Source organism: Dioscorea cayenensis, chromosome 10 (assembly GCF_009730915.1).
Source record: "Dioscorea cayenensis subsp. rotundata cultivar TDr96_F1 chromosome 10, TDr96_F1_v2_PseudoChromosome.rev07_lg8_w22 25.fasta, whole genome shotgun sequence".
Lineage (NCBI taxonomy): Eukaryota > Viridiplantae > Streptophyta > Magnoliopsida > Dioscoreales > Dioscoreaceae > Dioscorea > Dioscorea cayenensis.
The window spans coordinates 5,851,156-5,866,684 of record NC_052480.1 but is presented as its reverse complement, the minus strand read 5'-3'; the positions used below and the strand labels follow the sequence as shown (position 1 = coordinate 5,866,684).

The 15,529-nt window shown below is 33.2% G+C and overlaps 2 long non-coding RNA genes across 3 annotated transcripts; one reads left to right on the top strand and one right to left on the bottom strand.

The window, feature by feature from the left end:
* The first annotated feature begins 370 nt into the window (after nt 1-370).
* On the top strand, nt 371-15,292 carry LOC120270926. Of its 2 annotated transcripts, none has more exons than XR_005539720.1 (5): nt 371-408; nt 11,510-11,656; nt 14,529-14,586; nt 14,654-14,706; nt 14,861-15,292. It is a non-coding gene; the product is annotated as an uncharacterized LOC120270926 (long non-coding RNA). The 2 variants fall into 2 exon arrangements; XR_005539719.1 differs by lacking the exon at nt 371-408 and adding an exon at nt 11,004-11,058.
* LOC120270925 lies at nt 12,764-13,543 on the bottom strand. Its single transcript, XR_005539718.1, has 3 exons — nt 13,509-13,543; nt 13,063-13,160; nt 12,764-12,978 (listed from the first exon to the last, which is right to left on the bottom strand). It is a non-coding gene; the product is annotated as an uncharacterized LOC120270925 (long non-coding RNA).
* Nucleotides 15,293-15,529: the final 237 nt, after the last annotated feature.

Genomic DNA, 15,529 nt, shown 5'->3' with positions numbered 1-15,529 from the left:
TACTTATTATTATTTTCAGTTTTGCTCTGTCCATTGTGCTTTATCTCTTTGAACTCTTTCTTTCATATATGGCATATAACTTTTATTGCATATTTGGCAAAAAAAGTCATTGACCTGCAAATCTAAGTTATATGAGCAGAAGTGCCCTTTTTCAGAACATGTGTAAACAATGATATATCTTTCATCTAAATTAGTACTTCAATATTCAGAATAATTTTGGTGAGATTTTGGTTGGTAGCATTTATCATAATAATCATGGATTTGTTGCTGGATTTTCACTTAGTTGGGATAACATTTATGAACTAGAACTAGAACTTGTGTTGTTTCTTTTCAGATGGCTTTGTTGGCCCGCAAGACATTACTGACTTGTCTGCATCATGAAATGCTATCTGTGAGACTGTGCCATTGGTATGTTCGATGAACCTGTATATTTGATTTTCAGCATAAGTAATTATCTTCTTGCCTTTTCAATTAAAGACGTCCCCCACCTCTTGTTGTACTTTTCAAACTTTCTCTGGTGGTAGATAATGTGAAAATTTCAATCAACTATCTGCTTTTTCAATATGCCTTTCCGAGTTGTGTAGTCTTGAATGATCTTTGATGTCTTACTCTGGCAGCCTGTTTGAGTGAGCTTCTCTGCTTTTTGAGGAATAATACAAATTTAAAATTGGAGATTATGAAGAGCTGTTTTCCAGTTTTTGTGAACCTAAAAGAGTCACGTGTTCCTAAACATTGGTTTTGTATCCAGCAATAAGCGATTGCTAAATCCATTACCAAATATTTTTATTCTGTTCATGTATTCACTATACTTAGTGCTGCATTGCCTCCTAATCTAGTTTCAACTTTCTTGCAGATCAAAATGTGGTAATGTCGTGATCCTTCTGCTACTAATGCTTATGAAGTGGAAAAACAGTGGAATTGTCTCCCTAGAATCGCAAACACCCCCTTGAGTCCAGTTGGCGTCATTCTTCTCAAAAGCATCTTAGCACTATGCTATCAGACGAGTATATACCTGGCCTTTTCAATTGTTTCTTCTGATATTATATTCAGTCTTGCTTTATCCATCTTGCTTTACTTGTTTAGAATTCTTTGCTTGAACAGGAGTTTAAAACATTATTATTTGAGAGATGATAGTTTTGACTAGTCACTTATGAATGGTTGAATTCAACTTACAATCTTCACTTCTGTGTGTTTTATTATTCATAACCACTAAACATTTTCTGACACCCAGCAGACCTAGTGTATATATGCTTTCTACAGTAGTTTACATATTGTCCGACACAGGGTTGTAGCTGCCCAAAAGTAGCATCTTTTTATGTGGTTTTAATGTAATTCAAAGATCAGTGGCATCTTTTTAGCGGTGACCATAATTGGTGCTTTAAATTTTTTATTATGTAGTTGAATAACAGAAGACTTTTCGAGAAAGACCATTGTGCAATCTCATTAGATTTATATAAATAGGCATATTATATTTACAACAGGTTGATTATGCTTTGCTACAAACAGAATTTCTTGATGTGAAATTTGTGTATTTTCAAAATTCCTACATTTATTTGTCCTGATAAAATGTTATGATTCAGTATCGTCATCTTGTGCAACTCTGGTCCGTAGTCTGTTCCAAGGTTGTTTCCCATGAGATGTTTTGCTATATAGACTACTTGTAATTTATGGACCGGTCATATCTGAGTTTTGAATTAATATACTCCCGATGTTTTTAGTGCTTCGTCCATGAATCCATCACCAATTATGACTCTTTGTTTTTGGCAGGAAATCATGCAACTTCTGTATTTCAAATTTTCGACAGTATACTTCGGCAAATTGCTGAATTTCATTTATATGAGGAAAATTTATTTCCCATTATCAAGCTGATTCCTCTTCATCACATATCACGCAGGTTGAACTTTCAGAAACCGTCCAGATTGTGGCTTGACTTTCCAGATCTAAGCATAAGTAGTTGCATAAGGAATTCAATGCCTGGAGCTTTGATTCGGAATTCTCTGCTTTTCCCCCTGTTAAATTGCTTGTTCTTTCCTTTTTTTGGTAGACAAAAGATGAAATTATCATCATATAGTTATTTGTATGACTTGATAATCAATGTGTCATTCTTAATAACCAGAGATCTCATTAAACTTTTGTTTTTCTGTCAAACAGAATCATGTACAAAATGATTCTTTTTTATCACGGAAACATAGACTACTTAGACTATCATATCATATCTAAAATGGCATTCTGGGTCGTCGAGCTTATTCGGTGATAAGATAAACGGATTTTTGTTTCTGCAAATTGTCTCAGCTTCCTGTTTCATCCTGAGTTCTGAGCAGACTGCGATAAGAGGATTTATATCAGGGAAATCAACTTTAATTTTATATGATGAATCTTATAAAAGAGTTAAAACTAGAAGAATACCAGCATTTCATGATCCCCCATGATCTCTTCTACAACTTCACTGAGAAGTTTATCTGCACTATTGGGAACAACTACTGCAAAAACAGCTTCTTTCAATCCTGCACCGGAACATCGATCTTGCATTCAATTCGTCTTTATTTTTCATAGTTTTTTATTTGTTTCTCGGTTTGAAGTTCAAGGAAGTGATGGAGAAATTTCCTCCTGAGGTCAACAACAATCTAAAAACCATTCATATCTAAGCAAAGTCATTCTTGAAAAGCAATGAAAGTCGAGCATCAGAATTCCCTTCTTAAATTGTATTGGATTCCTCAAGGGTTGCTCACTCACATACAATTAGTCAAGGATTTGCTTATGTTTATGATCATATGATTGAAAAAAAGCCAGTCACTGATACCAGTACCAAGGAGAATACCATTCATCAAAGCACAGAGAATGGCTTAAGGTCACCGAAGATGTCTCCAGCAAGGCTTGGCAATAATAGAGGAACCGAAATCTTAGAGTAATTCGAGCCTGGCATATATGTTACTCTTGTTCTACTTCCTGATGGAAGTAAAATCTTTAAAAGGGTCTGTTTCAGGTATGCTCCAACTTACATTCTACAACAAAGATATGCTCTAGCTCTCTGAATGCTATTTATGCTCTTGCAAAACCTTAGTGCCATATATATACATTCTTTGCAAATTTTGTAATTGCTCATATTCCCCTATAAAATCAAAGATTGTTGTATATATACCAGCCATTTTGCATATAATATTCTTGTTCATATGCTATTACAAATTTTGCAGGGCTATACATAGGATCACAAGGTATACCTTGGTATACATCATAAGACCATATTATTCAATGCCTATGCTTTTTTCTTCTTTTCAGATGTATAGCCTATTTTTACTTGTATGTTTGTTTATCAAAATTCTGGCATATCTTCCACAAATCCCTCAGCACTACCTTCTGCTGATGAAGAAGATGCCGCTTTATCTTCCCAATCTTAACCTCTATTTCCTCCTCTTTTTATTTTTAAAACTTGTGCGTCAATACAGTGCCAGTTTTGAAGAGGGAAAACTGATACTATGTTGCTGATGATGTAAGAGTTTTTCTTTCCTTTTCATTTTGTTTTATTTATTTATTTATTTTTTTTTAACACAGGAGTATAGGATGTGTCATTTCAAGATGTAATTTTTTTAGATTCTATAAAGATGTAGGAATCTGTCTTTCAGTTTAAAAAATTTTCGTGTTTGTTTTAACCAACATTCTTGGCAATGACAAACAATAAGATAATTTAATTCAATTATATTATATTATAAATATCTAATATTTAAAATTATTATAATATTTTATTTATGTTTACTGAAAATTTGAAATATGAGATATAGACAAATTTGTTTATATTTAAATTAAAATAAGATAGGATATGAAGTATTATTAATTTTATAATTTGATAAATAATATTTCAATTTGACAAATAAAATAGTTTAATGTAACATACTATATATTTTAATATTAATATAATATTATATATTAATATAATATTACATATTAATATAACATTTTATTTAAGTTTTTGCAGAAAAACTTTTCCTCAGAGGTTGACATGTGTTATATAATATAATAGTTTAATGTAACATACTATATCTTTTAATATTAATATAATATTATATATTAATATAATATTTTATTTAAGTTTTTGCAGAAAAAACTTTTCATCAGAGGTTGACAAGTGTTATATTCTATTTTAAGGCAAAATCTTTCACTGTGTCTGTTTTTATTTTTTCTTTTGGTTTAGTAAATAAATAAAATAAATGTAAATGAAACAATATTGAACAAGATAATCATTCAAAAAAGTAAGAAAGAAAAAAAAACCATAAATCAGAAAAAAAAAAAAATTTAACTACACGATAATAGCTATTACAACATTTTGTACAATTCACTAAAAAAAATCAAAATCAAAATGAATGACGTTAGGATTGTAATCATATTTTTTTAAATATACAGTCAATTTATAAAGTTTAACTATCTCTCATTTTTTTTTTATTTGGATGTCTTTAATTTTTTTTCAATTTGCTTATATATAAACCAAAGCAAAAACATCTTTTCAATTATTATTTACAAATTGTCATAAAAGAATTATACTTAAATAACTCCAGACTATTGGCTTACCTTTTTATAAAATAAATATTTTTAATCTAATAAATAGAATTAAACCTTTCTGCTACTAATGTCATAATTAATGGCAAACAAATATTTAAATGTAATAATATTTTTAAAAATATTTATAATTATTCTTTGAAATATTCTCATGAAACGTTATCGGCAAATGTTCTTATATTTTGAAATAAATTTTCATTTATATTTTTAGTATTATTGGTATTTGGAAATAGTATTTATAATAATTAATGATTTAATTTTCTTGATATATTACTTGCTAATGATAATTCATTTTTTTCAATTTGTTTTGATATGGATGTTTATATAGACTTTTTTTTTTAAAAAAAAGAAGAAATAGAAGAAAAAAATATTAGAAAAAATCAAATAAAAAAAATATATATGAGGGCTAAAAATGATGCTACAAATTGTCACGTAAAAAAATAATAAATTAAATTAAAATCAAAAATTTTTTTAAAAAATGAGTGAGAATATAAAAAAAAAAAAAAGAAATAAAAAGAAATGGATAAGATAAGAAGGGATTTTGAAATTTAAAAAAAAAGTGAAGAAGAAAAAAATCTTTCGAGGGTTGAGGATTTTTTGGGGAAGTTGAGGATTTGTAAAAAAAAGAAGAGAAAAAAGGGGAAAAAAACGGGAGAAAAAAAAGAAGAGAGACAGGGAACAGAAAAAAAAGAAGAGAAGGAGGAGAGACTGAGAAGGAAGAAAAAAAGAGTCTGACAATGGTCCTTCGGCTCTATTAGTTCCTCTCCCACTCTCTTTTCTCGCTCCGAATGCTACCACGAGTTGAGCCAAAGAAAGTCAAGGATAAGATGAAGTACAACAGACAGTGGTGGTGACGATGTATATGGCTTCCGCCGTCACCACCCCTCGGCGGGAACCCTAAGAAGCCCTCGTTGCTTGTTCTCTTCTCCGATCCCAGATCTCGATCTCAATCCCGAGGCAATGAGAAGATCAATGGCAAGAGACAACATTCAATGAAGTTCTTCATCAAATTGACTTGTTGGCATTTTGATGTTTCCCTATAAAAAAAAAAAAGAAAGAAAAGATCAATTGCTCCACCACGGAAAGCAAGATGATGTTCAGAACCCTAGCACAAATCTCGAGGCATGCTTGAGAAACTCGTCAGGTGCTTATGACTTCGATGAGGTAGATGCCCTTATAGAATTCTATTCAAAAATATTTATACATATACATGTTCTAGTTGCATCCATGCAAAATGCCTAGATTTTAGTTTTACAAAACAAAAATTCTCATAACCCGTGCTTCACTGTTCATTCATTCCTATGTGAATATTAGTCATGGTGGGACATGCACTGTGGATTGCTTTGTGAACCATGCATTCCTTGCTTAAATGAGTAATGAGTTATATACCATAGTAGCATGTCTTTATGTATTACTTGCCATCATGCTTTCGTAATCAAAACCTTCATCTCATGTCTTGGTCTTTAGATTTGGCTAATATTTCGATGTAATCCGAGACAGAATGTTATTCGTTCGATATTTGGATTCTTTGTTAAAAAGAGGAAAAAGAGAGAAGGGGCTCTATATAAAAATTCGCAAAAAATTTTGTAGAAAAATTGGGTTTCATTGCAAAATCTATGGAGAAGTAAAAAACGAAGTATTTGAGGACACATGCAAAATTGTGAAAATGTGCGAAAATATGAAAGCTCGAGGGTTTAACTGCAAAAGCCATGAAAAATATGAAAATATGAAAGTTTGGGGGTTCATTTGCAAAATTTCATAAAATGTGAAAAAATGAAAAGTTAGAGGGCCTCAATGCAAAAAAAAAGAAGAAGAAAAAAAAAAAAAAAAGAAAAGAAGAAAAAAAAAAGGATTTTTAGCGAAGATGAGGGTTACTTTGGTAATTTCACAAGACCCCCTTAAGCTTACCGTGATGTCTAATGCATGTCGATTGCTCTCTTTTGGAGGGCCTCTTCATTGCCTCTTAACAATCACGGAAGCGGATTGGCTATCAAGATCCTTTTTAAAACTCTTTTTCGAGCTCTTGGACCCTGTTTGAGCGCCATCGACTCTCTTTTGGAGTGATGACAAATTTCTTTTCGAACCGATGGACCCCTGCTTTGAGGCCATTAACTCTCTTAGGAGTGATAAAAAATTCCAAAACCCTTAAAACTCTCATTGAACTGATGGACCTTGTTTGAGGCCATTGACTCTCTTTCGAGTGACGAAAAATTCCAAAACCCTTAAAACTCTTCTTGAGCTCATGGACCCCTGCTTGAGGCCATCGACTCTCTCGAGTAATGAAACATTCCAAAAACCCTTAAAACTCTCTTTGAGCCTCATGGACTCGCTTTGAGGCCATTGACTCACTTAGAAGGGATGAAAAAAATTTCAAAACCCATAAAATTCTTTTTGAGCTCATGGATCCCTTTTTGAGGCCATCGACTCTTTTAGAGTGACAAAGAAATTTCAAGACCTTCAAAAAGCGAAAGCATTCTAAAACAAAAAGAAGAAAAAAATCAAAAATCAAGGCATTAAAAAATGATGAATCGACAAATGAGCTCAACAACCTCAAGATTACAGTGTTGAAGAGTTCACAAGTCGCAAAAAGTTTCACAAGCCTAAAGGCCGAAGCTTATGAAAAGTCAAAACGAAGTTCCAAATCAAGTTCCAAATCAAATCAAAGAATGCAAAATTCAACAAATGAACCCAACAACCCTCAAGGATGAAGAGTCGAAGAGTTCATAAGTTGTAAAAAGCTTCACAAGCATAAAAAGCCGAAGTTCATGAAAAGCTCAAAACCATATTTGCGATTCCTCAATGCAGAGAATCTATAACTTAAAGTCCGGATCAAATTCAAGACAAACTCAAAACATCCAAGATAAACGAGCTCAATAATCTCGTGAGTCGAAGCATCGAGGAGTTCATAAGTCGCACAAAAAGTTTCACAAGCCCAAGAGCCGAAGCTTATGGAAAGTCAAGTCAAGTTCCAAATCAAATCCAAGATACAAAAGATCAAATGTCCAAATTTCAAGTTTCAAATAAATCAACAAATGAGCTCAACGACTTCGAGGATGAAGAGTCAAGAGTTCACAAGTTGTAAAAAGCTTCACAAGCATAAAAGCCGAAGCTCATGAATAGTCAAACCAACTTTGTGATTCATCAATACAAAGAATCCACAACTTGAAATCCAAATCAAAGTTTAAGATACATAATCAAATTCCCAAAGAGCAAGTTCAAAGTCTAAGACCCAAGTTTCAAGTTTCAAACAAATCAATCAAATGAGTTCAACAACCTCAAAGTCGAAGTGTTGAAGAGTTCACAAGTTGCAAAAAATTTCACAAGCCCTAAAGCGCCAAGCTTATGAAAAGTCAAATGAAGTTCCAAATCAAATCAAAAGAATTCAAATTCAACAAATGAACCCAACAACCTCAAGGATGAAGAGTCGAAGAGTTCACAAGTTACAAAAAACCTCACAAGCCCTCAAGGCCAAAGCTTGTAACAAAAAATCAAATCAAGTTCCAAATCAAATTCAAGATGATAACTGAAAAGTCCAAGTTCCAAGTTTCAAACAAGTCAACAAATGAGTTCAACAACCTCATTGTTAAAGCGTTGAAGAGTTCAAAAGTTGCAAAAAAGCTTCACAAGCATGATAGCCGAAGCTCATGAAAAGTCAAACCAAGTTTGTGATTCATCAACATAGGGAATCCACAGCTTGAAATCCAAATTAAATCTAAGATGCAAAATCAAAGATCCAAGTTCCAAATAAATCAACAAACGAGCTCAACAACCTCAAGGATAAAAGCGTTGGAGAGTTCACAAGTTGTAAATAGCTTCATCAAGCATGAAAGTCGAAGCTTATGAAAAAAATCAAATCAAGTTCAAAAATCAAAAATCTAAGATGGAAAAAGGTCAAATGTCAAAGATCTAAGTTTCAAGTTTCAAATGAATCAACAAATGAGCTCAACAACCCTCAAAGGTTAAAGTGTTGGAGAGTTCACAAGTCGCCAAAAAGCTTTTACAAGCATGAAAGCCGAAGCTTATGAAAAATCAAATCAAGTTCCAAATCAAAGATCCAAGTTTTGAACAAGTCAACAAATGAGCTCAACAACCTCAAGGATAAAAGCGTTGGAGAGTTCACAAGTTAGTAAAAGTTTCACAAGCTCGAAAAGTCAAGCTTGTGAAAATTCAAATCAAGTTCCAAATCAAGTCCAAGATGCAAATTCAAATATCCAAAACACCACTTCACCAGTTTCTAAATCATGTTCAAGATGCATATTTCGACCGGGCTGACGGAGACCAAAAAGTCAACAAAAAGTCAAAGCGCAATTTTTCGCAAAATAGTCGGGAAGGAGATAAAAAGGCTACAATTATTGTCAAGTCAATACGATTAAATTCCAAACTTTCGTATTTTTAATCAAGTCTATGAATTCATGAATAAAATTTATTTGTTGGAATATGTTTCTCTCTTCACACTTATTTTCTTAATCGGATGTTCCTGTGACAATGTACATGGTAATTAACATTAGGGGTTTCGCCCCCTAATCGAAAGTCATGAACCCACAATCTCTTGAAGTCTACAAAATATTAAAATTTGATATGTGATCTATGCTTTTTTATCCGGTCAAAAAGCAATCAAAGGCCAGGTGGAAAGAAAAGAGCCCACAATGGATAGATAGAATACTTATTTAATCCCTCTAATATACTCAATCTACCCATTTGGTCCATCTAATATAATTTGTCCTATGATATCATTTAATTTAATATTTTGTGAAATATAAGTCTCTTTCGTCTAATATAATTTATCCCATGACATTACTTAATCTTAATATTTTGTGAAATGTAAGTCTTTTTCGTCTGATATAATTTGTCCTTTGTAGGTTAGTTATATTTTTTAAATGTTATATGATAAGGATTTTTTTGGAACAAATTATATTAGAAGGAATAAAAATATAAATTGATTATATTAAAAGGACTAAATTGATATTCCATTATAGGTATAATAAGTAGTTAAACCCACTGCGCCTTCCATCTCCTACCCTCACTTGGAAACCCCTAGCCGCCCCTCCATGCCTTCGCAGCTTCGCTTCCTTGCCTCCCTCTTCCGCCGTGGCTTGCCCTCTGATGCCCTGCTGACCTACCCGTGAATCATCGTCGTGCACAGCCAAAGAGTTAAGAGATTTATCCTTCCTTTCCCTGACGTACCCATGAATCATCGCCGTGCACAGCCAAAAGAGGGATAAATTTGGCGATGGTTCATGAGTACTTCAACAGGGAAGGAAGGATAAATTTGGCTCTTGATCTTTTTAAGGAGGAGTTGAAGGAGAGGATTGGCTGTGAACCAAATGTGGTTACTTGTATAATACAATGATCTATGGTTTTTTGAAGCTTAATTTTTTTCTTGAAGGGTTACTTCTGATTGAAGGTTGAGCACCCAGATGCCTCTTTTTTGTGCTATCGGTGGACAGTCAGGGACATGACCACTGTTACTTCAAAAAAATCTAACTGGGCACGGGCACTACAATAGTCTTCAATTCTCAATGCAGGCTACTCAAACAGCATTGTTTTTAAGCCAGCTTGTAATATAGGATTCTGAAATGATAGAATATTTAATTTACATTTCGTAATATACACTCTAGAACATGGTGCTTTTCAATCACCCTTAACTAGTTGTCATGGTTGCTAAATCAAGTTGCCTATGAACGGCAACTTGATGATAATTTTGAGTAAAATTCTCTTCTTTGAGGGTGGGTTAATATCTATAAAAGCCAGATAATATTTCAAATGTTTTCCTAATTCATTTGGTGTGGATAATGATGTCTTTTAAACTGATATCATGGCATCTTTGCGTATGCTTGATTCTGCCGACTCAAGGCACCTGATGAAGAGTGTTGAGGAGTATCTAAGGCATCTTATAGGCAACCATTGCACTGGAGACAGTAATGAGGTATTGAATTATTAGCAGCCATCTGCATTTCTTGTTCTACTTGATAATATAGTTTGGCATAGAATGCCCATCATAGCTGGAAAAGGCTTCATGGATTAGATGAAATATAATGAGATTTCTTACATTCGTGCTATATCCATCTTGCTTTACTGGCATATTTGGTACTAAAGGACTTCTAGTTATACTTATTATTATTTTCAGTTTTGCTCTGTCCATTGTGCTTTATCTCTTTGAACTCTTCTTTCACATATGGCATATAACTTTTATTGCATATTTGGCAAAAAAAGTCATTGACCTGCAAATCTAAGTTATATGAGCAGAAGTGCCCTTTTTCAGAACATGTGTAAACAATGATATATCTTTCATCTAAATTAGTACTTCAATATTCAGAATAATTTTGGTGAGATTTTGGTTGGTAGCATTTATCATAATAATCATGGATTTGTTGCTGGATTTACTAGTTGGGATAACATTTATGAACTAGAACTAGAACTTGTGTTGTTTCTTTTTCAGATGGCTTTTGTTGCTCAAGGCATTACTGACTTGCTGCATCATGAAATGCTATCTGTGAGACTGTTCCATTGGTATGTTCGATGAACCTGTATATTTGATTTTCAGCATAAGTAATTATCTTCTTGCCTTTTCAATTAAAGACGTCCCCCACCTCTTGTTGTACTTTTCAAACTTTCTCTGGTGGTAGATAATGTGAAAATTTCAATCAACTATCTGCTTTTTCAATATGCCTTTCCGAGTTGTGTAGTCTTGAATGATCTTTGATGTCTTACTCTGGCAGCCTGTTTGAATGAGCTTCTCTGCTTTTTGAGGAATAATACAAATTTAAAATTGGAGATTATGAAGAGCTGTTTTCCAGTTTTTGTGAACCTAAAAGAGTTTTTTTCACGTGTTCCTAAACATTGGTTTTGTATCCAGCAATAAGCGATTGCTAAATCCATTACCAAATATTTTTATTCTGTTCATGTATTCACTATACTTAGTGCTGCATTGCCTCCTAATCTAGTTTCAACTTTCTTGCAGATCAAATGTGGTAATGTCGTGATCCTTTCTGCTACTAATGCTTATGAAGTGGAAAAACAGTGGAATTGTCTCCTAGAATCGGCAAACACCCCCTTAGTCCAGTTGGCGCCATTCTTCTCAAAGCATCTTAGCACTATGCTATCAGACGTATATATACCTGGCCTTTTCAATTGTTTCTTCTGATATTATATTCAGTCTTGCTTTATCCATCTTGCTTTACTTGTTTAGAATTCTTTGCTTGAACAGGAGTTTAAACATTATTATTTGAGATGATAGTTTGGCTAGTCACTTATGAATGGTTGAATTCAACTTACAATTTTTTCTTCACTTCTGTGTGTTTTATTATTCATAACCACTAAACATTTTCTGACACCCAGCAGACCTAGTGTATATATGCTTTCTACAGTAGTTTACATATTGTCCGACACAGGGTTGTAGCTGCCCAAAAGTAGCATCTTTTTATGTGGTTTTAATGTAATTCAAAGATCAGTGGCATCTTTTTAGCGGTGACCATAATTGGCGCTTTAAATTTTTTATTATGTAGTTGAATAACAGAAGACTTTTCGAGAAAGACCATTGTGCAATCTCATTAGATTTATATAAATAGGCATATTATATTTACAACAGGTTGATTATGCTTTGCTACAAACAGAATTTCTTGATGTGAAATTTGTGTATTTTTCAAAAATTCTACATTTATTTGTCCTGATAAAATGTTATGATTCAGTATCGTCATCTTGTGCAACTCTGGTCCGTAGTCTGTTCCAAGGTTGTTTCCCATGAGATGTTTTTGCTATATAGACTACTTTGTAATTTATGGACGGTCATATCTGAGTTTTGAATTAATATACTCCCGATGTTTTTAGTGCTTCGTCCATGAATCCATCACCAATTATGACTCTTTGTTTTTGGCAGGAAATCATGCAACTTCTGTATTTCAAATTTTCGACAGTATACTTGGCAAATTGTTGAATTTTCATTTATATGAGGAAAAATTTATTTCCCATTATCAAGCTGATTCCTCTTCATCACATATCATGCAGGTTGAACTTTCAGAAACCGTCCAGATTGTGGCTTGACTTTCCAGATCTAAGCATAAGTAGTTGCATAAGGAATTCAATGCCTGGAGCTTTGATTCGAATTCTCTGCTTTTCCCCGTTAAATTGCTTTGTTCTTTTCCTTTTTTTGGTTTTTAGACAAAAGATGAAATTATCATCATATAGTTATTTGTATGACTTGATAATCAATGTGTCATTCTAATAACCAGAGATCTCATTAAACTCTTTGTTTTTCTGTCAAACAGAATCATGTACAAATGATTCTTTTTATCACGGAAACATAGACTACTTAGACTATCATATCATATCTAAATGGCATTCTGCGTCGAAGCTATTCGGTGATAAGATAAACGGGATTTTTTTGTTTCTGCAATTGTCTAGCTTCCTGTTTCAGCTTGAGTTCTGAGCAGACTGCGATAAGAGGATTTATATCAGGGAAATCAACTTTAATTTTATATGATGAATCTTATAAAAGAGTTAAAACTAGTAGAATACCAGCATTTCATGATCCCCCATGATCTCTTCTACAACTTCACTGAGAAGTTTATCTGCACTATTGGGAACAACTGCTGCAAAAACAGCTTCTTTCAATCCTGCACCGGAACATGGATCTTGCATTCAATTCGTCTTTATTTTTCTCATGAATCAAAACCAAAGAGTTTGCTTGGACTGTACATTGTGCAAAACGTAATGTTATCGCCTTTATTAGATGTTGCAAATAAAACCATTTAATCAATATCTGGTATCATATTTTTATTAACATAAATTCAACTGATGTCGGACTACCACTTTAACACAATTGTCATCTATTTTTGTTTTAATAACTTTCATTTGCACTAAAATTGCTATACAGGATGAAATTCCTTTCAATTTCTGGATCAATGATGTCGATGCAGTGAAAGACAATAGAGCTAATTAGCTAAATAAGCTTTGATCGGTACCAGTTTCAGGAAATGCGTCAATAAACATCATCATCATCTTCTCGCCGCTTAAACCAGAAAGAAGACATATTCTTGGCAATGATTTAGCAATCTGCAGTTGAGGATTAATAACAGCTGATATTTTTTTGTATGAAGGCATCATCAACAGACATGATGCAACTAAAATTAAGCGAGAAATCAAATGAACCTTAACAGCTTCTAAACTAGGGTGTTCTGTGTTTACTGCATCCCAAACTGATTGATTGAGCATTTCTTCGGTGCAATGAATAATCTACAAAAATGCCAAATTTTATTGACATGATAAAGTCAATGAAAGGTGTTCTAAACTTTTTTAAAGCTGAAATAAACAAGGATAAAAAGCTACCTTCATAAACTCACCTCGGTCAACTCTGTCCTATCTGCGATATGGTGGTCATCAAAGCAATAGAGCGGATCCGAAGAGATTTTAATGTAATTCAACGATCAGTGGCATCTTTTTAGCCGTGACCATAATTGGTGCTTTTAAATTTTTGATTGTGTAGTTGAATAACAGAAGACTTTTCGAGAAAGACCATTGTGCAATCTCATTAGATTTATATATAAAGAGGCATATTATACTTGCACAGGATAATTATGCTTTGCTACAAACTGAATTTCATGATGTGGAATTTGCGTATTTCTCAAAATTCCTACATTTATTTGTCCCGATAAAATGTTATGATTCAGTACCGTCTTCTTGTGCAACTCTTGTCCGTAGTCTGTGCCAAGGTTGTTTCTCATGAGATGTTTTGCTATATAGACTACTTGTAATTTATGGACTGGTCATATCTGAGTTTTGAATTAATATACTCCCAATGTTTTTTGATGCTTTGTACCATGAATCCATCACCAATTATGACTCTTTGTATTTGGCAGTAAATCATGCAACTTCTGTATTTCCAATTTCCGACAGTATACTTCCGCAAATTGCTGAATTTCATTTATATGAGGAAAATTTATTTCCATTATCAAGCTGATTCGCCTTCATCACATATCATGCAGGTTTAACTTTCAGAAACTCTGTCCAGATTGTGCCTTGACTATCCAGATCTAAGCATAAGTAATAACACAACAGAGTTAAATTTTTCTCTCCTAAAAATTTCTGATTAACAGTTCAAAAATTTCAGGTTGTCACCGCAAGGCTAGAACAGGGCCTCTCATCATCAATTTTACTGGAAAGGTACTCATATTGCTTACGTAAACCATTTTTCCTGAGCAATGCCACCTTAACAAATTCTGAACCACAATTCATCTATCCTGTTTTATAGACTCAGATTTCTACTAGATATAGAACTTTTCTTTCGTCATTTCAAAGTGTTTGTAATATACTTCAGGACCAGATGAGAGTTGAGTTGGCTGTGAAGGTGGTTTCTCAGAAGTATCATGGAGCATTTTCTGAATTCAATTTTGAGGGAGTTTTAAAGAATTCAAAAGGAAGAGCTGTTTTTTCTCAATAGGTGATGCGCAGATGTGTTCAACTGATCATTCGGAGGACCAAGTTTACTTCACCAGAATCTAGGTGGTGTCATTTCTCCAAGACAAATATACCAAGAAATTGTTGGAGCACATCACACGGAAGTAGTTGCATATGGAATACAATGCCTGGAGCTTTGATTCGGAATTCTCTGCTTTCCCCTGTTAAATTGCTCTGTTATTTTCTTTTTCGGTTTTTTTTTAGACAAAAGATGAAAGAATTATCATATAGTTATTTGTATGACTTGACAATCAATGTGTCATTCTAATAACCAGAGATCTCATTAAACTCTTGAAGCTTTTGCAAAATTCATAGATAATTGAAATGAAATATCAACAGTGAAGAGCAAACTCTTTGTTTTTCTGTCATACCGAATCAATTACAAATGATTTTTTGTATCACCCATACATAGACTTATCATATTATATCTAAATGGCATTCTTCGTCGAAGCTATTCGGTGATAAGATCAACAGGATTTTTTTGTTTCTGCAATTGTCTAGCTTCCTGTTTCAGCTTGAGTACTGAGCA